The sequence below is a fragment of the Bos taurus genome, chromosome 21, assembly GCF_002263795.3.
Source record: "Bos taurus isolate L1 Dominette 01449 registration number 42190680 breed Hereford chromosome 21, ARS-UCD2.0, whole genome shotgun sequence".
Lineage (NCBI taxonomy): Eukaryota > Metazoa > Chordata > Mammalia > Artiodactyla > Bovidae > Bos > Bos taurus.
In genome coordinates, this window is record NC_037348.1 from 49968697 (window position 1) to 49994276 (window position 25580).

The 25580-nt window shown below is 36.7% G+C and overlaps 1 long non-coding RNA gene and 1 pseudogene across 1 annotated transcript in view; one reads left to right on the plus strand and one right to left on the minus strand.

Moving 5' to 3' along the window:
* The first annotated feature begins 4893 nt into the window (after window positions 1-4893).
* LOC782924 (elongation factor 1-alpha 1-like) lies at window positions 4894-6518 on the plus strand (annotated as a pseudogene).
* Window positions 6519-13041: 6523 nt separating this feature from the next.
* LOC132343374 (uncharacterized) overlaps window positions 13042-25580 on the minus strand; it is a 69327-nt gene continuing 56788 nt past the window's right edge. Inside the window, exon 3 of the long non-coding RNA XR_009492188.1 lies at window positions 13042-13238. This is a non-coding gene — a long non-coding RNA (uncharacterized lncRNA). The remainder of the gene's footprint in view (window positions 13239-25580) is intronic.

Here is a 25580-nt window from a genome sequence, read left to right on the forward strand (position 1 = left end):
ACATTCCAGGATGTCTGGCTCTAGGTGAGTGATCACACCATCGTGATTATCTGTGTCATGAAGATCTTTTTTGTATAATTCTTCTGTATATTCTTGCCATCTCTTCTTAATATCTTCTGTTTCTGTTAGGTCCATACCATTTCCGTCCTTTATTGTGCCCATCTTTGCGTGAAATTTTCCCTTGGTATCTCTAATTTTCTTGAAAAGATCTCTAGTTTTTCCCATTCGATTGTTTTCTTCTATTTCTTTGCATTGGTCACTGAGGAAGGCTTTCTTATGTCTCCTAGCTAGTCTTTGGAACTCTACATTCAAATGGGTATATCTTTCCTTTTTTCCTTTGCCTTTTGCTTCTCTCTTCTTTTCACAGCTATTTGTAAGGTCTCCTCAGACAACCATTTTGCCTTTTTGCATTTCTTTTTCTTGGGGACAGTCTTGGTCCCTCCCTCCTGTACAGTGTCATGAACCTCTGTTCATAGTTCTTCAGGCACTGTGTCTATCAGATCTAATCCCTTGAATCTATTTGTAACTTCCACTGTATAATCATAATGGATTTACTTACTGTACTTCCCATTTATTTATTCATACCTTATCTGTCTGAAACTTTTAGCTTCTGAAACTGTATGTGTTCTTATGGGCACTATAAATTATCTCAATGATGTTTTAGCTTTTCAAATCTAGGGCATTTGCTCAATGAGATTTTGAATATTTTGGTTGCCATCTTATTTATCACTTACTATTTAATTATAACTGTTCCTTAAAAGTCAGTCTCTTTGGTCCTTTGAATTTTTTTTTTTTATTTCGTATGTCTCTGATAACTCATCTATAGTTATGGTTTTGTATTTAGAAGCTTTGTTAAGATATAATTCACATGACATACAATTCCTTCATTTAAAGTGTACAATTCGATGGCTCTTAGTATAGTCACAGGGTATATATATCTATTACAATAGTTATTAATACGATTTTCATTCCCCCATAGCCCTTAGCCATCACCTTTCAATCTCCCTACCTCTTTCCAGCCTGTCCTAGGTAACCCCTAATCTACTTTGTTTCTTTATTTGCCTATTCTGGTATTTCCTTTAATTAATCACACAACATGTCCCTTGTGATTAGCTTTATAGTTATGATTTTAAACTATATTACCATGCCAATTTCTCAATTATTTAATACTAGACATAACTCCTCTTCTCAATTCCAATGTTGAGTTAACAAATGCAAATTCTATATAAATCATTCTTAGTGCAAACTAAACTAAAAACCATAACTAAAAAACTGTTGACTTTAGTTTTCAACTATCCTGCTTATCTTTACGTCTGTCAATGTATGTGCTATCACTTCCCTGGTGTTTCAGAGGGTAAAGAATCTGCCTGCAATGCAAGAGACCTAGATTTGATTCTGGGGTTGGGAAGATCCCCTGGAGAAGGAAATGGCAACCACTCCAATATTCCTGCCTGGAGAATTCCATGGATAGAGGGCTACAGTCATGGGATCACAGAGTTGGACATGACTGAGCAAGTACCACACACGTACATGTGACATGACAGACACTATTATTCTTCTCCAAACCTCATACTTTCTGTAACCCTGTCTATTCAGTGACTAGCATGTAGGTGTTAGATTTTTTTTTTTTTTGAAAGAATGAATGATTCAGTGACCTGATGTATGAGTTTACCTTCTCTCTACTCTCATATCAATTAAATGCCCAAACATTCAATTCCTTAGGTTTGCTGCCCAGTGTCTTTCCACCCCAAAGCTATGAAGCTTCTAATTTCATATTCTTAAAATACCATTTTCCTATTTAGCATATTGTTATTGAACTTTTGCTGGGAAAACAGTCTTGTGCAATTCAAACAACAAAAGATTTAAGGTCATAAGATCTGGGCCCAAGTCCTAATCACATTACTTCCCTGTTGTGAGATTATGGATTGGTTATTTCAGCTTTTAAAATTTTTTTGACTCATCAAATTTTTTTGACTCAGTTTTTTTGACTTCTATAAACTGAAAGAGATGGCATTAGTCATGCTTATTTCATGAAAACCTGAAAAATCTGCAGTACCTAAAATAGTACCTAGTATACCACAATTACTCAAAAAAATTGGTGGAAAAATATTTTCAAATGTGATCATATATTTTAAAATACTCTTTTTTTTTTTTTTTTTTAAACAAGGGTGGTGGTTGTTGTTTAGTCACTCAGTCATATCCGACTCTTTGTGACCCCATGAACTGCAGCCTGCCAGGTTTCCCTGTCCTTCACTATCTCCTGGAGTTTGCTCAAACTCAAGTCCATTGAATCAGTTACGCCATCCAGCCTCTGCCATCTCCTTCTCCTCCTGCCTTCAGTCTTTCTCAGCATCAGGATATCAGGTGGCCAAAGTATTAGAGCTCAGCTCCAGCATCAGTCCTTACAATGAACAGTCAGGGTTGATTTCCTTTATGTTGATTGGCTTGATCTCCTTGCTGTCCAAAGGTCTCTCAAGAGTCTTATCCAGCACGACAGTTTGAAAAAATCAAGTCTTTGGTGCTCAGTCGACTTTATGGTCCAACTCTCACATCCATACATGACTACTGGAAAAACCATAGCTTTGACTATATGGACCTTTGCCAGCAAAAGTGATGTCTCTGTTTTTTAATACACCCTCTAGGTTTGTCATAGCTTTTCTTCCAAGGAGCAAGCATCTTTTAATTTCATGGCTGCAGTCACAATCCAGAGTGATTTTGGAGCCCAAGAAAATAGTCTGTCAATGTTTCTGTTTCCATTTATCCCCAGCTATTAGCCATGAAGTGACGGGACCAGTTGCCACTGTCTTTGTTTTTTGAATGTTGAGTTTATAGCCAGCTTTTTTATTCTCCTCTTTCACCTTCATCAAGAGGCTCTTTAGTTCTTCTTTGTTTTCTACCATTAGGGTGGTGTTCTCTGCATATCTGAGGTTATTGATATTTCTCCTGGCAATCTTGATTACAGCTTGAGCTTCAGGCTTTCCAGCATTTCACATGATGTACTCTACATAGAAGTTAAATAAGCTGGGTGACAATATACAGCCTTGATGTACTCCTTTCCCAATTTTCAAACAGTTCTGTTGTTCCATGTCCGGTTCTGTCGCATCTTGACCTGCATACAGGTTTCTCAGAAGGCATGTAAGTTGGTCTGGTATTTCCATCTCCTGCAGAATTTTCCACAGTTTGTTGTGATCAACACAGTCAAAGGCTTTTTTGTAGTCAGTGAAGGAGAAGCAGATTTTTTTCTGGAATGCCCTTGCTTTTTCTGTGATCCAACAGATGCAGGCAATTTGATCTCTGGTTCCTTTGCCTTTTCTAAATCCATCTTGTACATCTGGAAGTTCTCGGTTCGTGGACTACTGAAGCATAGCTTGAAGAATTTTCAGCATTACCTTGCTAGCATGTGAAGTGAGTACAACTATGCAATAGTTTGAACATTCTTTGGCATTGCCCTTCTTTGGGATTGGAATGAAAACTGACCTTTTCCAGTTCTGTGGCCAATGCTGAGTTTTCCAAATTTGAGTGCAGCGGTTTAGGATTTGAAACAGCTCATCTGCAATTCTATCACTTCCAATGCTTCCTAAGGTGACTTGACTTCATACTCCAGAATGTCTTGCTCTAGGTGAGTGATCACACCATTGTGGTTATCTCAGTCATGAAGACATTTTTGTATAGTTCCTCTGTGTATTTTTGCCACCTTCTCTTAATATCTTCTGCTTCTGTTAGGTCCATACCATTTCTGTCCTTTATTATGCCCATCTTTGCATGAAATTTTCCCTTGGTATCTCTAATTTTCTTTAAGAGATCTCCAGTCTCTCCCATTCTGTTATTTTCCTCTTATTTCTTTGCATTGTTCACTTAAGAAGGCTTTCTTATCTCTTCTTGCTATTCTTTGGAATTCTGCATTCAGATGGGTATCTTGCCTTTTCTCATTTTTCTTTCGGTTTTCTTCTTTTCTCAGCTATTTGTAAGGCCTCCTCAGACAACCATTTGCCTCGCATTTCTTTTCCTTGGGGATGGTTTTGATCACCACCTCATGTACGCTGCTATGAACCTCCATGTATACTTCTTCAGGCACTCTATCTGATCTCATCCCTTGAATCTGTCACTTCCACTGTATTATCATGAAAATAGTGGTTTCCCCTACTTTATTCAACTTACATCTGAATTTTGCAATAAGGAGTTCATGATCTGAGCCACAGTCAGCTCCTGGTCTTATTTTTGCTAACTGTAGAGAGCTTTTCCACCTTTGGCTGCAAATACTATGATCAGTCTGATTTTGGAATTGACCATCTGTTGATGTCCATGTGTAGAGTCATCTCTTGTGTTCTTGGAAGAGGGTGTTTGCTCTGACCAGTGCATTCTCTTGGCAAAACCTTGCTAGCCTTTGCCCTGATTCATTTTGTACTCCAGGGTCAAAGTTGCCTGTTACTGCAGGTATCTCTTGACTTCCTACTTTGGGATTTCAGTCCCCTATGATGAAAAGGACATCTTTTTTTTGGTGTTACATCTAGCAGGTCCAGTAGGTCTTCGTAGATATGTTCAACTTCATCTTCTTTGGCATTAGTGGTTTGTGCATAGTTTGAATTCCTATGATACTGAATGGTTGTCTTGGAAATGAACAGAGATCATTCTGTCATTTTTGAGATTGCACCCAAGTACTGCATTCTGGACTCTTTTGTTGACTATGAGGGCTGCTCCATTTCTTCTAAGGGATTCTTGCCCACAGTATTAGATATAATGGTCACTGGAATTAAATTACTCATTCCCATCCATTTTTGTTCACTGATTCCTAAAATATCGATGTTCACTGTTGGCATCTCCTGTTTGAAAATTTCCAATTTACCTTGATTCATGGAGCTAACATTCCAGGTTCCTACGCAATATTGTTCTTAATAGCCTCGGACTTTACTTTCACTACCGGACACATCCACACCTGGGCATTATTTCCGCTTTGGTTCAGCCTCTTCATTCCTTCTGGTTTAAAAAGGGTAATTTATTGCTTTTTCACAACGGGTTTGCCGCCAGGACACAGGTGTGAAAACCACCATTAAACCTAAGCAAAAATGGGAAAGGAAAAGACCCACATCAACATCGTTGTCATCGGGCACGTAGATTCAGGGAAGTCTACCACAACTGGCCATCTGATCTACAAATGTGGTGGGATCGACAACAGAACAATTCAAAAGTCCAAGAAGGAGGCTGCTGAGATGGGAAAGGGCTCCTTCAAATATGCCTGAGTCTTGGACAAACTGAAGCTGAACATGAGCATGATGTCACCACTGATATCTCCCTGTGGAAATCTGAGACCAGCATGTATAATGTTCCCATCATTGATGCCTCAGGACATAGAGACTTCATCAAAAACACGATTATAGGCACATCCCAGGCTGACTGTGCTGTCCTGATTGTTGCTGCTGGTGTTGGTGAGTTTGAAGCCTGTATCTCCAAGAATGGGCAGACCCATGAACATGCCCTTCTGGCTTACACTCTGGGTGTGAAACAATTAATTGTTGGAGTTAACAAGATGTATACCTGTGGCGGATTCATGTTGATATATGGCAAAACCAATACAATACTGTAAAGTTAAAAAATAAAAAAAAAATGGATTCCACTGAGCCATCCTACAGCCAGAAGACATATGAGGGAATTGTTAAGGAAGTCAGCATCTACGTTAAGAAAATTGGCTACAACCCTGACACAGTAGCATTTGTGTCAATTTCTGGCTGGAATGGCGACAGCATGCTGGAGCCAAGTGCTAACATGCCATGATCCAAGGGATGGATATTCACCCATAAGGACGGCAATGCCAGTGGAATCACCCTGCTTGGAGCTCTGGATTGCATTCTGCCACCAACACGTTCAACTGACAGATCTTGCGTTTGCCCCTCCAGGATGTCTATAAAATTGGTGATATTGGTACTGTCCCTGTGGGTTGTGTGGAGACTGGTGTTCTCAAACCTGGCATGGTGGTCACCTTTGCTCCAGTCAATGTAACAGCTGAAGTCTGTAGAAATGCACCTTGAAGCACTGAGTGAAGCCCTTTCTGGGGACAATGTGGGCTTCAATGTCAAGAACGTGTCTGTCAAAGACATTCATCATGGCAATGTGGCTGGTGACAGCAAAAATGACCCACCAATGGAAGCAGCTGGCTTCATAGCTCAGGTGATTATTTTGGACTATCCAGGCCAAATCCATGCTGGATATGCACCTGTGTTGGACTGTCACACTGCTCACATTGCTTGCAAGTTTGCTGAACTGAAGAAGAAAATTGATCATCGTTATGGCAAAAAGCTGGAAGATGGCCCTAAACTCTTGAAATCTGGTGATGCTGCTATCGTTGATATGGTTCCTGGCAAGCCCAGATGTGTCAAGAGCTTCTCTGACTCTCCTCCCCTGGGCCGTTTTGCTGTGTGTGACATGAGACAGTCGCTGTGGCTGTCACCAAAGCAGTGGGCAAGAAGGCAGCTGGAGCTGGCAAGGTCACCACATCTGCCCTGAAAGCTCAGAAGGCTGAATGAATAATATCCCCAATACCTGGCACCCCAGTCTTAAGCAGTGGTGGAAGAACGGTCTCAGAAATGTTTGTCTCATTTGGCCATTGAAGTTTAATAGTAAAAGACTGGTTAATGATAACAATGCATCATAAAACCGTCAGAAGGAAAGGAGAATGTTTTTGTGGACCATATGTTTTGTGTGTGGCAGTTTAAGTTATCGGTTTTTAAAATCAGTACTTTTTAATGAAAACAACTTGACCAAAAAATCTGTCACAGAATTTGAGACCCATTAAAAAAAGTTTAATGAGAAACCTGTGTCTTCTTTGAGTCAACACTGTAACTCCCTATGGTACTACTTTGGTAAGGGTTGCTCATAATCTATTTCTGGTAAAACAATTTTCAATTTATGGGTTTGTATTTCTAGAGTGGAGCTTCAAGTTTGTTAACCTTGTGTTGAGAACTCATCTGTTTCAATAACATCTTAAGCATTGGTGCAACACTTTCTAAGTTATGACAGATGAGCAAAGAGTAACTATGTTTTATACGTAAGCTAGTTCATAAGGTCAGATTCTATAGTATAAAAGTGCCTGTTGCATATAAAATTTTGTATGGTTACATAAATAATGAGTAAATCTATGTCATTTAGTTTCCCAGTTATGAGGATGTGCATTCACATTTATAATATTAAGTAGTTAATCCAAAATGTGAGGCTTGAACAGTATTGAGTACTGCCTTGCTAGAATTAATTGTACATAGGTTCTAGGAAAAATAAAACATGCTGGAGGCTAAAAAAAAGGAGGGGGGGTAATTTATTAATTAACCCTGCTTCAAGCAGTTAGAGAGAAACAAACAAAAGTTTTAAACCGTGTTTTAGGAAGATGAAGTTCCGTAACCTATAGGCATAATACAAAGCTGCGTGGTAAGCTTTCATTACAATGCATTGTAATGTAACGTTTCCTCAATTGAGGAAACAATTCCATGTTTCCAATGTTAGAGTATATTTTTCAGTGTGTTTTGAAAAGACTGGGACTTTACTCATGTTTGTACATCTGGCCTCAGAAGTTAGGCTCCTTTTAATATGAGTGGTACTGTGAATTAAGAGTGAGTTCTGTCAGGGCCATGTGAGGCAACAGGTCCTGCCTTGGTCTGTACTGATGTCCAGCAGCTTTCAAATATGCAGTCTAGTATTATTAAATAGAATAACCGTGTTGTACATTACATCCACATGATTATTTATAACTGGAAATTTGTACCTTTTCAAAGGTTCAAATTTGTACCCCCTCCCTCCATTTCACCTCCCTCATTCTACCCTCACTTGTGGCAATTACTATGTTTTTTTAATCCCTTTCTACATGCTCAGAATATTTTCCTGGATTGCTATAAACACTTCCAGGACCCTGGAGGTCCACAACTGTCTCTCTTTTTCTGAAACTCTATATAATTTGTATTCAAAATCACACCCTTTTGGCACTGACTTGCTTTCCTAATGAAATTATAAAATTCTCTATAGTTTTTCTCCTTTTTTATTCCCACCAGTGGCTAGCATGTTATAAACACAAAATACAGTCAATATTTATATATTGAATGGATAGAAAGAAATTTTCTGTAAGCTAAGAAAAACAGATACCATTAGGGAACATTTTCTTAGAAGTTTGATTTGAGCAATTTTAGTAAAAATTATTTTTAAAAAGGACTTAACTTTAAACCCAGAGACAGAAAATACATAAAAGAACAATGGAACAGTTTATCAGTTAATTGAATTCAGAAATTAGTCATTTTTATATGCATGCAGTGTTCGGGTTCCTACTCTAAGTTCAGGTATGAATGCCAACACTGAATTCAAATAGAGCTTTGGTGAATGAGCAACTAGCTCAAGGTCAGCAAGAGACTAAACATGCTGCTTGTCTGTTTTCTAGTCCGTATTATGGAAGTTACAGGTGTAGCTAAAAGGTCATTGTAGCACCCCCACAATTTGCATTTTCAAGGCTTCTGGGAATATCATTCTACATCGTGATGTCATCTCCTGGGCTGCTTAAGTTTTTAAAGCAGTGAGATTTTATGACCTTGGGAAATGATAGCTCCGTTGCAACCACCTCCTGAAACTTAGAGGAATGTCATAATAATGCCAATGACATTGTGCATCATTATGTAATACTGATTGTTTGCAAACTCTATCCAGGTGAGAGAAACCTACGGATAGATCGATAAGCCTTTCATTAACTGGGCACTTTAAGTCATTAAATTAATATTTATTAATTGATCTTACATTTAATTAAGTGGTTTTTTTCTCCACCAAGGTAAAACATTGAACTACTGCATCTCTGTGTATATGTGTAATGGTGGTAATAATGTTGAAACCTGTGTTCTCTGCTCACCACCTGCCCAAAGTTGTAGATATTTTAGAAATGGAAATACAGTTCATTCCCTCTAGGGACACCCAGCTGCAAACCTCGCTTGAGACCTTCTCCAAACCTGGTGATTGAATCCAGTCATTTAAAGTAGAATGTTTTGAAATCCTAATGTAAACACTATAGAATTTTTAAACTCATTTTTATTCATTTTATATTGAATACACACAAGGCATTCAGAACCAGTCACATGATTGTGTATTTAAAAAGCAAATAATTATGATGTTGTTTTCTATAGTCTCATACTTTTGCCAGGGGCAACTCCGTGTAGACAGGTCTAATGTCTATGTATACAAACTTCAAAATCTATCACAGAGATTGGGTGAACAGATAACATTGGGTTTTCTCCATTTATGTATGGGAAAGAAACACTGATCCTTTCTTTATCTTGCGATGGAATGGAAAGAATCTTGTTTCCGCTCTAACCTTTGAAGCGTAAATGAATCTTTCCAAGAGTCATGTAAACCATTGGTCTCCTACTTTTAAAACCTGAAGATATTACCAAGTTGTAGCTTTCATACCTCTTGAAATGTAACTACCTAGAGAAATAGAGCTCCTGTCTCTGGTACCTTGGGGCTTAACCTAAGGACCTCATCTAGAGCATCTGGCACTTTTGGATAAGAGCAATTAACCAGACTCATGGCTGCAGAACCAACTCTCAGGATGTGTGAAGAATAAAATGTTTCTATGGAACCTGAAAGCAAACATTCCCAATTGTATGTACATTTCCATGTCTTAGAAGGTCAAGGCTTGTTATAAGAGCACTGAGAAATCTAAGGGCATTTTATCTCCCCACAGACTAGATTCAGAGACAGGTGTTTTCAAATATATTACTTGATTGTCATAAGAAGTCTGTACAATAGCTATCTGGTAGTTTTTAAAGTTCAGAAGAATAAGATTCAGCAAACAGAAGCATATTGCAATAAGCCAGGTGAAAATGATGTTGACTATGATCAGGACTGAAACAGTGGAGATAGTAAAAAGGATCTGGATTCTAGATGTATCATTTTTTCCTTAACTTTATTGAAATGTAATCTACATATGATGAAGCATACTTATTAAGAAAAAAAAAAGAATGAGGTGCTACAGATTTAAACAACTGGCCTAAGAACAACTGGCCTAAGATTATGTAGCTAGAGTACTTATTGGTTTAGTAAAAATAAAATTCTGCCTGGTTCCAAGCCTATACTCTTTCTACTATGGCAAACTAAACTGAAGAAGAGCAATTTTAAGGTATCTCTTGTCACAAGATTTCTTTGACAAATCAAACAGATTTCATTTTATTTATTATGGCCATATCATAGAAAGTTAAAAACTAAAGAAATAGGAATCTGCTCTGGCAGCTGGTGTCTGGGTCAAACCTAAGAGGAAAAAACAAACAAAAAAAAACCCCACAAAACTTTAATTGTAATTTTCAAAGGAAAATTTTGTAAGTGTCTGATAGACGGGACTTTTCTAAAAAGGAAAGTGACTTCAAAATGTGTTATTTGCTGGCTCTAGTTACTTCCTCAGATAGACACATCTTCTCTATCTTTTCAATGACTTCCTATTCTTCCAAGTTAACATGAAGAGACCCATTCTGAAAGCCAAGATAAGTACTGCTAAGAAATTGTACAATAGCACATCATACATCTAAGAAAAGTTTCTCACATATCTGAAGCCTAAAGATAGAATTTAAATAAAGGAAACATGCTAACACAGGAAAGCTGGGTGTTATTACTATGTGAAGGGCATGTTTCATCCTGAAGTTGAATGCAAGGCAAGAAAAAATTCTTTCTTTTCTTGAAATAATTCCTATAACCTAAGCAGAGCAGACCAACCAGCAAACTCTTAAATTCCTTAGTACACATCCCTCATTCTGCAGCAAAACAAGTCAATCAAATCAAAACCAAACCAAAGTTGTGCCTTTAAAGATATTAAGATCTCCTTTGCCTTTTTGAAAAGTGAAAAAAGAAATCAAATTCATAAACTAAAACCTCTTCCAAATCAATTTAGAAAGTTCCAGGAATATTTTAAAACAAATAACACATAATAGTTTACAGTCTGTCCTCAAAATATACAGTTTTAAATTTTGGTAATTGAGAATAATAGGCAAACATTATCTTTTGTGGAAAGTCAAATGACTGACAGCTGATTCAAGGATTCATTTGAAGAGGAAACAATAATATGAATGATCATTCAAACTGGAATTGAGATCTTGTACTTTTTTAACACACGATTTTTTGAAGGAAGGAGAAGTGATAATGTAGAGATCTGTGTATAACTGATATCCTCCTAATAAATTACATACGGTAAAAAATTAAAAACATTTGAAGTTCTAAAATATTTGTAAAGCACTTGCCAAGATTATTTCATTTTTAGGAAAGGCTACAAATTATAAGTTGGGACTGAGACAATTTTGTCAACTTGGACATTGGGAATATATGTATTTATTCTCCAAATATACTAATATTGAACCTAGTCACTTTCCAGATCCACTTTACTGTAAAGCTTTCCACCACACAAAGCATTTTCAGCCTAACCTTCTATGCCTCCCAACCTTTCAGTACCTCAAGAATCTGCCTGATTTTTATTCCCCAGGCTCAGATTCTTAAATACACACCTGACTTTATCAAAGAGTATATTTCATTCATTCATAATTTTCTAGTTTGGTCTTTTCTTTTAGGTTAACAGTCCCTTGACATCATGTGCGTTCTCTTACACGCTATGTAGTGCTAGAGAAAACCCAGTGGAACGAAGATGTTACTTGCATAAAGAACTGTTAAAAGAAGTTTTGGGAACTACAAGATTTAAGTCATCAGCCCCAAATGAAACGTGATTAAACAATTCACATAAATAGAGATTGGTCCCAAAGACAGACTCTAAAGAACTGAACACTAAATGGGAGGGTGTCATTTGTTAAATGTGAGACATATGATTGCCCGTTTGTCTCTGACCTTGGGAAAATCAATTAGTTACACTGACAGTCCTTTGAGTAGCTAGGCTTAACACTAGGAGATTTAAAAATAGCCTTAGCATGCATCAATGAATATCAGTAGAGTCATATTTAAAATAACATATATAATGGAGATCAGCTAATGCAGAAGATAGAAAATGCTAAAAATCCTATACTAACAGAACCTCCAAATGATTTATTCACTAGTTCTACTAAATAATGAAGTTGAAAGTGGTTTTGACTTTTCCCAAGTGAACATGTTACTGTAAGGTACTAAATTACCCAAATTATGACTTAATTTGATATTTAGAGGCAAATGGAATGAGGGGATAAGAGAAAAGAGTCCCCAAAGTATGACTTAAAACAGGTACAGTAGACGTCAGGGAACCTCATGTGGGTGCTTTTATAGTAGGTATATAAATTGCTTCTTTTGTACATCACAAGATGTAATTCCCTTCTTCCAAAGAGCTAAAACCAATTTACTTCCTCTTTTGAAATGTGTGATAAAATATAAAACCTCTTTAAGACTCAATAAGGTTAAAAACAGATCAGTATTAAATAGGGTACCAGGATTTCTACTACCCACATAAAGTGTAATTCATTATATTGTAGTTGATAGGAAAGAGGTTTTATGGATAGATTTTTCTTTCCTAATCTGCACAAGTCACTTAAATTAAGTGAAGACTTTGTATGACATATAAGCAGCTGAATTGATCTCTTCACATTCTAAGGTTCTCACCCCATGGATAATGATTATCTTATACGCTACCACCCATTTTAAGAAACAGGTCTTGTAGCCTTTGAAGCTCATATTCTTTCTCTGATGTGTAATGTTCTTTGGTTTATTTTCATCTTTTCTTCCTCTCAAAAGGCTAGTAATTTTTTAAAGCTAGCTCAAGCTAATTCTTACCTTTGTGGATTATGTCATTTGACATATGTCATTGACAATTTTGTCAATTCCAACATATAGTGCCCCATCTATTTGGTAAGAAAGTTATTTTGAGAGAGAGATGAGTAGGGTGGCAACAAAGTCAGCTGTAGGTAATCTCCAGTTTGTGGCATATTTGCTGGCAATGAAAATCACTCTGGAATTCAGTCATTACTGCACTTTGTGCTTCCTCTCACACTGACAGAATGGAATGTAAAGCTGAGCTAGGTCAGACACAAAGGACTGGTCTGACTGTGAAGTTTTACAAGAAAGATGATTTGCCTCCTATGGTTTATTTTTCCCTTGGATTATAATAGGAAACAAATGCTCAGAATAAAAGATACATATGGCATAACAATAAATGTGCAGACACAAAACGAATGATTGACCTCCCCTCCATCCTTCGGTTCCTCTTTATCTTCCTTAGTTCTTCTTGCTGCTGTTCTTAATCAGAAAACTACTATAGCCTGTTCCTAGAAAGGAAAAAAAGCAGATTTAAATTGAAGATAGAAAGAAACCAGAAACTCCCTGCCCTTTATATGGATTGTAAGGGCACCTGCCAATTACTCTAGGTTCCATCCAGCACCAAATAAGGCAATTTGTTGCTGAGCCACAGTTATGTAACTGGTACTCGAATATTTCTGATAACACCTTGATCCTACAGGTGCTCTGGCCACAGCCTTCTCCAAAAACATTTTAGCAACAGTGATATTTTGGCATCAGCCAAGAGTGGATTCCTGAAGGAAATGTCTAAGAATGAATTCATTTACAAATAACTCATATACCTGGAACGGAACAACAGATACCAATGCCCAGAGATATAAGCATGTTTACACTTCAGTGCAGTTCAGTCGCTCAGCCATTTCCAACTGTTTGTGACCCCATGGACTGCAGCACACTAGGCTTCCCTGGCCATCACCAACTCTTAGAGCTTGCTCAAATTCACATCCATCAAGTCAGTGATGCCATCCAACCATCTCATCCTCTATCATTCTCTTCTCCTCCTGACTTCAATTTTCCCAGCATCAGGGTCTTTTCCAATGAGTCAGTTCTTTGCATCAGGTGGCCAAAGTTTGGAGATTCAGCTTCAGCATCAGTCCTTTCAATGAATATTCAGGACTGATTTCCTTTAGGATGGACTGGTTGGATCTCTTTGCAGTCCAAGGGACTCTCAAGAGTCTTCTCTACCACCACAGTTCAAAACCAGTAATTCTTCAGCACTCAGCTTTCTTTATGGTCCAACTCTCACATCCATACATGACTACTGGAAAAACCATAGCCTTGACGAGACAGACCTGTGTTAAGTGTTTACACTTACTGAAAAAAAAAGTGGGGGGGGGGCTGCATTTTGTTTAATTGTTAAACACAGTTCTCTCCTTTAGTGCCTTATGCTGTGAATTAGATTTTTTTTTTTTTTTTTGCATTTTGTGCCCTTCCAGAGCATTTTTTGCTCCTTTTGGTTCTTGTCAATTGACCAAATTCCCATCTATTGTTCTGTTCTTTTTTATTTCTTGCTCTCCTTTTATTCCTTCAGGATTTTCTACTTTTAGATGGTTATGGAAAGTGGCATAGTAAATTGAATTAATTATGCCTTTTTTTCTTGGTTAAGTTGTACATGGCTCACTGCCCTTGTTGTTGAAAATATCTTACCATCTGGGGAATCCTCATTCTGTTCTAAGGTAATGGACAAAAGTAGATATAACAGGGATATTAGTCCCTCTTTATATGACTTGTAAACTTTTTCCAAAATTGTGTCTTTTAAACTGCTCCTTTTCAAATATAATCCTCTGATCAAGAACCTTGAATGATTTTTTTAAAATTATGCATTAGATATAATCCATACATCTTCATTGTTCATTCATAATCCCTTACAACTGTGTCCTAATTTGAAATTAACTTCTCCTATAAGCAATTAATCTTATATATCCATTATTTATGACTTGATTTATATTCTGTTACTTGGAAAAATATTTATTCCTTTTCCTCTCATCTGATATAAACCATAAGCATTTTTTAATCCAACTGAAATATCACCTTTTGATATTGTATTTTAATTCTGTCCCTCTTCTGAAATCATATATGATTTATATTCTCTGTGGTTCATTTTCTGCTTTTCATAAAGTCTTACTTATAAACTATCTCCACACATCAAATACTTTTTCAACTACATTGAAAATTCATAATAAAGTGGTCGTTTTGTTTTGTTTTGTTTTTATTACTGTTCTAGTAAGACTTTATGATAGGAAATATTCATTGTATTTTTGCTAGACCACCACAGCAGATTATACCATATTGGGTGTAACAGTCTAGTGCAGAAGTTTCCTAGTGATTCCTAACAGAAGAACAGCTCAGGTAAATGTGTTAATGCTGGTGCTATCTATCAGGTTGCAGATGCACAGGATATATTTGTGTGAGGAGACTATGACTTATAGTTCAGATTTTTATATCCAATGAGACACCCATTTGTCTTGGATCTTTTTTTTTCAGTAGATGCATTGATTGGGATTATGAAGTTACCTTAAAAAATACAAATATAAGTTTGGCAGATAGTTATTGTGAGTTTTTATTAGCTAATAATCTGAATTTCAATTCTTTACAAAACATTTCTATTTTTGACCAGGACTTATATAATTTGTGATAGTATTTCTCTCCTAATACCATATTGTACAATGTTCCCTCCCCAATGTAGCATTGTACAACATATATTGAGTCTACCAGTACTGTGTGACAACAGATGTAGGGGGATGATTAACTGGAGAGAAAGGATAACTGTTTGGCATTTATCCTTGGATTTCATTCCTATTTTCTTTTGGCAAGTCTTGTCATCTTATGACCTTAAGCATCCATCATTAAACTCTAAAAAGTGAAAAAAAAACTTTGCTAGATCTGTTGGTGTTAGAGTCTTTCTAACACATCTAACAATATTAGATGAGCAGGTTACATGATGGCTGGATAGAGATGTAAGTCATTCAGAGACATTGGAGAGTATAATTTTCACTGACTTGTTGGCAGTAGACAAGGAAAACAAGATTACTGAGGAAATATAAATTTGCTATACCTTGCTATAGGTATAGGCAGAGAACACTGAGAATGTTGAAAGAGGCCAGTGTAACACCCAGTTCTGCCTAATGCCATTCTAAAATGAATAGTTTGAGTTTCAGGTGTTACAGAATATCTAAGTAGGGATAAACTTTAGATGAGACTTTCCTGATGGCTCAGAGGGTAAAGCATCTGTCTGCAATGCAGGAGACCTGGGTTCGATCCCTGGGTGGGGAAGATCCCCTAGAGAAAGAAATAGCAACCCGCTCCAGTACTATTGCCTGGAAAATCCCATGGACGGAGGAGCCTGGTAGGCTACAGTCCTTGGGGTCGCAAAGAGTCAGACATGACTGAGCGACTTCACTCACTTAAACTTTAGATAATTGAAAGTATATGTGTTTCAGTTCTCCCATGGGTAGAGGAACCTGGTAGGTTGCAGTCCATGGGGTCACCAAGAGTTGGACATGACTGAGCGACTTCACTTTCACTTTTCACTTTCATGCACTGGAGAAGGAAATGGCACCCCACTCCAGTGTTCTTGCCTGGAGAATCCCAGGGACGGGGGAGCCTGGTGGACTGCTGTCTATGGGGTCGCACAGAGTCGGACACGGCTGAAGTGACTTAGCAGCAGCAGTGTTTCAGTTCAGTTCAAGTCAGTTACTCAGTTGTGTCTGACTCTTTGAGACCTCATGGATGGCAGCATGCCAGGCTTCCCTGTCCATCAACTCCTGGAGCTTGCTCAAACTCATGTCCATTGAGTTGGTGATGTTATCAAACCATCTCATCCTGTCATCCCTTTCCTCCCTGTCTTCAGTCTTTCCCAGTATCAGGGTCTTTTCCAATGAGTCAGTTGTTCACATCAGGTAGCCAAAGTACTGGAGCTTCATCATCAGTCCTTCCAAAGAATACTCAGGACTGATTTCCTTTAGGATTGACTGGTTTTATCTCCTTGTTGTCCAATGGACTGTCAAGAATCTTCTCCAGCACCATTTCAAAAGCATCAATCCTTTGGCGTTCAGCTTTCTTTATGGTCTAACTCTCACATCCATACATGACTATTGAAAAAAACCATAGCTTTGACTAGACGGATCTTTGTTGGTAAAGTAATGTCTCTGCTTTTTAATATGCTGTCTATGTATATGTGTTTGGATCTTGATAAAAGTGTTACAAATAACTATACCTACAATCGGAGAAGGCAATGGCACCCCACTCCAGTACTTTTGCCTAGAAAATCCCATGGACGGAGGAGCCTGGTAGGCTGCAGTTCATGGGGTCGCTAGAGTCGGACACGACTGAGTGACTTCACTTTCAGTTTTCACTTTCATGCATTGGAGAAGGAAATGGCAACCCACTCCAGTGTTCTTGCCTGGAGAATCCCAGGGAAGGGAAGCCTGGTGGGCTGCCGTTTATGGGGTCGCACAGAGTCGGACACGACTGAAGCAATGCAGCAGCAGCAGCAGCAGCATACCTACAATATTTTATTAATGGATTCACAATGTAAAAATATATAAATTGTGACATTAGCAACATAAAATATATGTGTGGGGGGGTAAGTTAAAAGTTGCACAGAAATGTTCTATGCAACTATAGTTGTCAATAGCTTAAAATAGACTGTTATAAGACATGTTATGAAAGTCTCATTGTAATCACAGTACAAACTCCTAAAATAGATACAGATGATAAAGAGAAAAAAGCAAAGCATACTACTACAAAAATCATGAGTTTAGAAATAAAGATTGCAAGAGAGGAAGAAAGCAACAAAGGAAATAGAAAACCATCAGAAAACAATTATTAAAATAATGACAGTAAGCTTTTACACATTTATAAATACTCTAAATGTAAACTGAAATTATCCAATTAAAAGGCATATAGTGTAAATGGATTAAAAAAAAAAGACTCAACTACATGCTACATACAAGAGACTCACTTAAGATTTAAAGATACTCATAGGCTGAAATTGAAGGGATGGGAAAAGATATTCCATGCAAATGGAAGCCAGTAAAGGCAGGGCTAGTTATACTTAGACGAAATAGACTTTAAGTCAAAAGAAGGGTAATAAAAAAGATCATTATATAATGATAAAGAGTCAATTCATCAAGAAGATATAAAGTTATAAATATATATCCAAACTATACTAATAATAAACAATTATTAAAAGATATGAAGGTAGAAATAACAATGCAAAACAGTAGGGGACTTTCAATATTCCACATTAACAATGGAAAGATAATTCAGATAGAATCAATCAGCAAATAATGGAATTAAGCTATACCAGAACATTCCATCCAACCAGCTGCAACAGAACACACATTTTTCTCAAGTGCACAAAAATGTTTCCCAGGGTAAATCATGTGTTAGTTCACAAAATAAATTTTAACAAATTTAAAATGATTAAAATTTTATTAAGTATCTTTTTCAAATACATGGTATGAAACTAGAAATCAAAACAGGAGGAAAGCTGGAAAATTGACAACTATGTACAAATTAAACAGTATACTTATGAACAAACAGAGTTGAAGAACTAAAAAGTATTTTTAGACAAACAGAAATTGAAACAAAAATTTATGACATGGAACACAAACAGGTCTAAGGGCTTGATGATTACAAAAAAGAAAGAACTCAAACAATCTAACATTATACCTCAAGGAAAAAAAAAAAGAACAGAGGCTAGAATGACAATAGAAATAATCAGTGAAATTAGGAGTTGTATTTTAAAGATAAAGTAGACAAAACCCCTTGACACTGATCTTAACAATAGAAAAACTAATCCTTTATTTCCATTACTAATCAATAGGGAAAAAAAATTCAGTTAAAAATGGGCAAAGGACTTGAATAGACATTTTCCCATTTTTCTATGTGGTGATGAATACGTTAATTATCTTGATCTTGGCAATCATTCCACGATGTATATTATAACATATCATCATGTTGTATACTCTAAATAAATAGAGTTGCTATTTGTCTATTATTTCCCAATAAAACTGAAGGAAAAGTTTATTTCTTTTTTTTTTTTTTTTAAAGTTTATTTCTAATTTGTGGGAAGTCCATGCAGTAATTTAAGGATCCAGGGTCTGCCCTCCTATGGATCTGTTAATCAACATGTAGCTTCTGAAATTACTCTGTTCATCTTCATCAAGCTAGCCAGGAGGTCAAGGTCATACAGCATAGATGAAGGAGATTTTAATGGATTTTATTTTAGGCAGTAATATACATTATTTGTTCTCACATTTTGTTAGCTATTGCTTTGTTGTATAGTTGGCCTGAACGCAGCTGACTATAAAGGAGTTTGAGAAATTTAGTCTAGATGTGGGCCTGGAAATAAGAGGTTAGACAGACAATTTTCAGGGTTCTGCCACATTCACTAAAGTCAAGTCTTATTTTATGGGCTTTGCTGCTGCTGCTAAGTCACTTCAGTCGTGTCCGACTCTGTGTGACCCCATAGATGGCAGCCCACCAGGTTCCCCCGTCCCTGGGATTCTCCAGGCAAGAACACTGGAGTGGGTTGCCATTTTCTTCTCCAATGCGTGAAAGTGAAAAGTGAAAGTGAAGTCACTCAGTCGTGTCCGACTCTAGCGACCCCATGGACTGCAGCCTTCCAGGCTCCTCCGTCCATGGGATTTTCCAGGCAAGAGTACTGGAGTGGGGTGCCATTGCCTTCTCCTTTATGGGCTTTAAAAGTACTTAATTCTAATTCACATTGGGACTAAATACAGTATGAAAATAATTTTTTCTACATAGGAGTACAGTGAAGTAAACTTTGTGGAAGCACTTTAATCCTAGTCCTTAATTTTTTTTGGTTTTGAAAGGTTGAGAAATTAGCATTTACTAAGTGCCAAAGTTCTGCGAATGATGAAACCAGACTGATTCAAAAAAGATTTCTAGATTCCTCTGAACCCATTTTAAAAGAAGAGAATTTTGTCTATGGCAGAATTGAGGGAAAACATGCCTTGCATAAAGACAAATATGAATAACAAATTTACATTGATATTTAATATTCCTGATACAGAGAAAATTTTAATTTAATAGAGGTCTGCCTTCAAAAATAACTTCTAAGATACTAATTAGCAAATAAAGGGACAGGAGTCTATGTAACTAATCAAAAACTTGCATTTTCTTCATTCATTAAAGTAAGATAAAAAGATCAAAACATTTTTCCTGTTTTATCTCTGACTCTGCTCTCTTGTCTTGCTCCCTATTCTCCCATCCCTCCTACACAAACATGTAAGACAAGTTGATAACCTGAGCAGAAGATGAAAATCATACACATAAACAATTTTTTTGTTTCCATTTACATGGAAACAAAATAAAATTTTCACCTTAAACAAAACAGCGAAAGAACCATAAGTGTCCCCTCATTCTGTGATACAATTACTTTCTCTTGAACATCTGTTTGAATTCTTTTAGTGACAACAGGTATACAAAATTACTAGTCATTATAGTTGTGACTCACCCTGAACTCCTAAAATTGCAAAAAACAAGATGTGGTCTTTTTCCTTTACTAAGTTAACATCTAAAAAGGGTGGGTTTTAGTTAGAAACTGGGGCATTGTGCTTGAACTGTGAACATTCTAACTTCATAGACATTATACAAATGAAAAGCTACAGGGACTAAAGTATAGTAGATGGAGGAAAATGACTGAAAAAAATTCAGGTTTGTGTATATTACTGTGAAGATTTTAGCAATAATAACTATTAACTATTTATCATTAGTAACTATTTCTTTAAAGGAAGATTTAAATGTTGTTTAGATATTTAAAAATTTACCTATATTTAGGTATCCCTAAGAACTCTCTCTCTCTCTCTCTCTCTATATATATATATATATAACTAATATATATATATATGAGGCTTCCTAGGTGGCTCAGTGGTAAAGAATCTGCCTGCTAATGCAAAAGACACTGGAGATGCAGGTTCGATCCCTGGGTTGGGAAGATCCCCTAGAAAAGAAAATGGCAAACCACTCCAGTATTTTTTGCCTGAACAATCCCATGAACAGAGAAGCCATAGGTTGCAGTCAGACACCACTGATCATGCGCTCAAAAACTATAAGCAGAGTGTCCAACAAGTTCTAATTACTGAATACTTTCCTATATTTCATCATTTCTATAGTTTCCATTCCAAATTTTTCTTGGAACACTTGTCTTTTGCATTCGTCACTCTGAGTAACCACAATGGAAGGTGTGAATTACATCATGCATGTATTTATGTTTTTTGAATTTCAGGATGAATAGTATGTTCTTGGAGGGGAAGAGTTTGTGGAGAAAAATAATGAAAGCCTTCAATTAAAATAAATAAATTTAAATTTAAAAAATACTAAAAAAAAAAATTGAATCTGCTTTTTACTTATGGCCCGAGGTGAATCTAAAAAAGAAAGTGGTATTTCTGTTGTTGGGGATGAGGGCTGGGATGCTGCTGCTGCTGCTGCTGCTGCTGCTGCTGCTAAGTCACTTCCATCGTGTCCGACTCTTTGCTACCCCATAGACGGCAGCCCACCAGGCTCCCCCGTCCCTGGGATTCTCCAGGCAAGAACACTGGAGTGGGTTGCCATTTCCGAGTGATTGCTTAATATCAGTTTCAGAATGTCTCTCATTGTTTAAGTATCTTGTAGCCTGAATGTACTTTTAGTATCTGAGGACTCATAATCGAGACACTAATGACTCTAAGTGCCAGTCAAAACTTCCATCTGTTGCCAGCTGACAAAACATCTGTCTGATCCATTGTTGGAGGAAAAGCTACCTTTGGTAGATTATTGAGTTATATCTACAAAACTTTTATGGAATGGTCAAAGGAATTAGTCTCTTTGTATATAATTTAATCACATGCAATTCCTTTTTTTTTGGAATTAAGAACTGATTTTAGAACATTTACCCTGTGTAAGATGGGATTCTACTGTGTGGGATATATATAATGCTGTATCATTTTTCCTTGTTCCATTTGTATGTTTATATTCGTCCCCATATTAAGTAGGTTTATTTGCATTCTTCTCTTTATTTTTCCAAAGGAAGGGTATTGCCATTCTTTCAGCATCATTTATATGTCCTATTTTTCATGTCTTTGCTTGATTCAATGATAGTTTCCAGAACTCAATCTTTAAAAATATTCTCAAAGTAATGAGGTGTAAGATTTATAATTAAAAAAAAAAAACAGCACTTAAATCAGAGAATCATATGCCCTAAATATTACTGGAGAAGGATCCATAAATGCATGTTAAAATGTATGAAATATTTTATATTTCCAAATATGTAGAGATTATCATAAACCATCTAGTGTAGAAAATGTTAAAGTATGGGAATAATTTGTAAAGGTTTGAGCTTCAAGAAGATATCTCTTATAGTTAGATTAGGACACGATATCAAGAAAGAAAAACATGGGAAGTTCAGTAGGAAGTTTATAGTACAGACAACAGTGGTCATCACAGTTGTATGGCTCTCGTCTGTGCTGATAGATATTGTGCTGGAGGGGTATTGGAACTGTCAGTATTTGTAATATATCATTCAGATATCTTTGAGTGTTTTAAAATAAACTGGATATATTAATACAGAAGTGAGGTGCTTCCCTGGAGGTTCAGACAGTAAAGAATCTGCCTGCAGTACAGGGGACCTGGGTTTGATCCCTGGGTTGGGAAGATCCCCTAGAGGAGGGCAAGGCAACCCACTCCAGTATGCTTCCTGGGAGAATCCTCATGGACAAAGGAGCCTGGCAGGCTACAGTCCATGGGGTCGCAAAGCGTTGGACATGAGTGAGTGACTAAGCAGAGCACATGAAAATGATTTATAAATTGACACACACATCTTGGTTTATTCTTGGTATTTTCATTTTGGAGTCTGCCAAGTCAGAAATCAATAAGAATAAAAGGGGCATCTAAAAGACGCTTTATGGAAATCAAACCTTTATTTTCTTACAAGCATTTCTTACTGCTTTTAATATGACTACATTTTTCTCCTGTAGACTAAAACTATAGTACAATTTCAAAATTGATTTTGTAGCTACTTACTATAATGTTAACAGCTTTATCTCAGTGGATTTGTTATATAAAGACTTGCAGAGGCTTAGAGGCTGCAAATAATGTATGTCTGACAAATAATGTATGTCTTGTATCTATAGCTATTTATGTATGTGGTTGAGTAGGAAAACCTCACTTCTCCTGTGTCTCTTCTTTATTCTCTTACTGGTGCCACCCTCATAACACTTCTGACACCAAATGCCTAGGTTTATTTTTCCCACATAAACAGTTCTTTCTGACACCAGCTGAGTGTCCCACCATTTAACTAAATTCTGTCTACCTGGAGATAGCATTAGAACCCACATGATAAGGGCTCAGGCTCTCAAGACTGCTCCCCCATTACATATGCCAATTACAAGTAGTGGATCTTCAGGTTACCCACAACTTTTGTTGAACTTGGCAACAAATCAGAAGTTTCTATCAATTCCTCACCCTTCAGTTCAGTCACTCAGTCATGTCCAACTCCCTGCGACCCCATGGACCGCAGCATGCCAGGCCTCCCTGTCCATCACCAACTCCCGGAGTTTACCCAAACCCATGTCCATTGAGTCGATGATGCCATCCAAACATCTCACCCTCTGTTGTCCCCTTCCCCTCCTGCCTTCAATTATTCCTAACATCAGGGTCTTTTCACATGAGTCAGCTCTTCGTATCAGGTGGCCAAAGTATTGGAGTTTCAGCTTTAGATTTGATTATTTGCTTCAATGGCTCATGGACTCACAGAAACACTTGTGCTTATCAATTTATTATAGAATAAAGGAGATAATACAGAAGGACAGTCAGATGAATAGATACATAGGGTAGGGTCTAGGAGGGTCCCAAGCGCAGGACCTTCTGTTGCCATGGAGTGGAGGTGTGCATGGAAGTGGGAAAACCACCCTTCTAAAGAGTAAAAAGTTTTCTGGAAAATGTGATGTGAAAAAAAAAAAATCTACGTGTTACTTCCATTCATATTTTTTCTGAAAAGCATAACATGAAAAAGTATATATTTATGTCTGAGATATTCTATCATTTACTTCAGAATATTAAAGATATTGTTTTGTTTTAATATATTATTCCTCAAAGCTGTAAACTATGCTAGGGATATTTACTGAATACATCATTAGCCACCAAACAGTAATATATAAAAAATTTTAAGGAAAAATCTTCTCAGGAAAAGAGCATGGATATATATGTGTTAAGTTAGTAAGAAAGGCATTAGTTGACAATAACTACCAGTAATATATATCATACTTTATACCCATTAAGTGTGCTTGGTAATAATTTTTTTCAGTTGTAGTGTAACCTATGAAACTGTGATATAACCTTATAGTGTTATAACAGCATTTTATCACACCACTGAGACATATTATTGTGGAATCAAAGTTTCTGTACAAGTGAAGGACTTGTAATGAAAACCAACTAAACTAGGCATGCAGAACATGGATGTTTCCTTTGTATCAGATAAATGTGTGTCTAAAATATAGAAGGGGTGAACAGACCATTATTAACATTGCATGAATTTTGTTCTTGGCACTTTAATGATCTTCAAGTGTAGGAAAATGTTTCTTTCTTTATTTCTCTGTCTGTAAATCCAATTATTTGACATTCATCTGAAGGCATTATTATTTCTATCAAGAATATGCTTGTTTTTTCCAGTCGTTTTTAATAACACATTTTAAAATGTATCCCTTTGATAGTCAATGTTGCCCTTTAATATTATAATTAGGCATGCCAAAATCTGACTGCTTCTTAGGGAATGAAGCAATTTTCTCTAGTAAAAGGAGGAAATAACATAAAGAACACATTTTCAAAAGATAAATACTTCTTAAATTTTTAAAAATTCTGTAATGTCTGGATGAATATATCCACAAAGTTTTTGATCTTTTAAAACATTTTGTGTTTCATAATTTTTAATTATAACATATAGAGTATATACAATTCCATAACTTATCACCACATGGCACACTTGTAATTTTTACTCTGGTCAAAAAAAAAAACACAATATTACTATCACTCATATACTTCCCATGTATCTCTTCCCAATTATAAATTCTTATCTTCTTCCTGGAAGAAACCTGTTCTGAGCTGTGCCTCTGATTTGACTGTTGCTTTATGTCAGTAAATAATTCAAACACACACACACACACACACACACACATATATATATATACACACACACACACACATGTATATACACACACATACATATATGTGATTATTTACACACGATTTGTAAACAAGAAAAAAACAATTATGAACTGGTTTCTCCTAATAAATGCAAAAACAAAGTATATATAAGAAAGAAGAGAAAGGAAGAAGGAAAAACTACAATTAAAACAGCGTACTTTATTTTCCTCTCTTTCAGTAAGATGCTGAAGATCTGGCAGTAGGTAAAGAGATTAGTTATGGTTTTCTGTCTTTAGACACTGAAATGATAACCAAAGAAACAAATTTCAGTTGTTTAAGGATTCTCCAGAATATCTTTGTTATTTAACCATGGTTCAGTTCAGTCACTCAGTTGTGTGTGTGACCCCATGAACCGCAGCATGCCAGGCCTCCCTGTCCATCACCAACTCCTGGAGTCTACCCAAACCCATGTCCATTGATGGTGATGCCATCCAAACATCTCATCCTCTGTCGTCCCCTTCTCCTCCTGCCCTCAATCTTTCCCAGCCTCAGAGTCTTTTCCAATGAGTCAGCTCTTCGCATCAGGTGGCCAAAGTATTGGAGTTTCAGCTTCAGCATCAGTCCTACCAATGAACACCCAGGACTGATCTCCTTTAGGATGGACT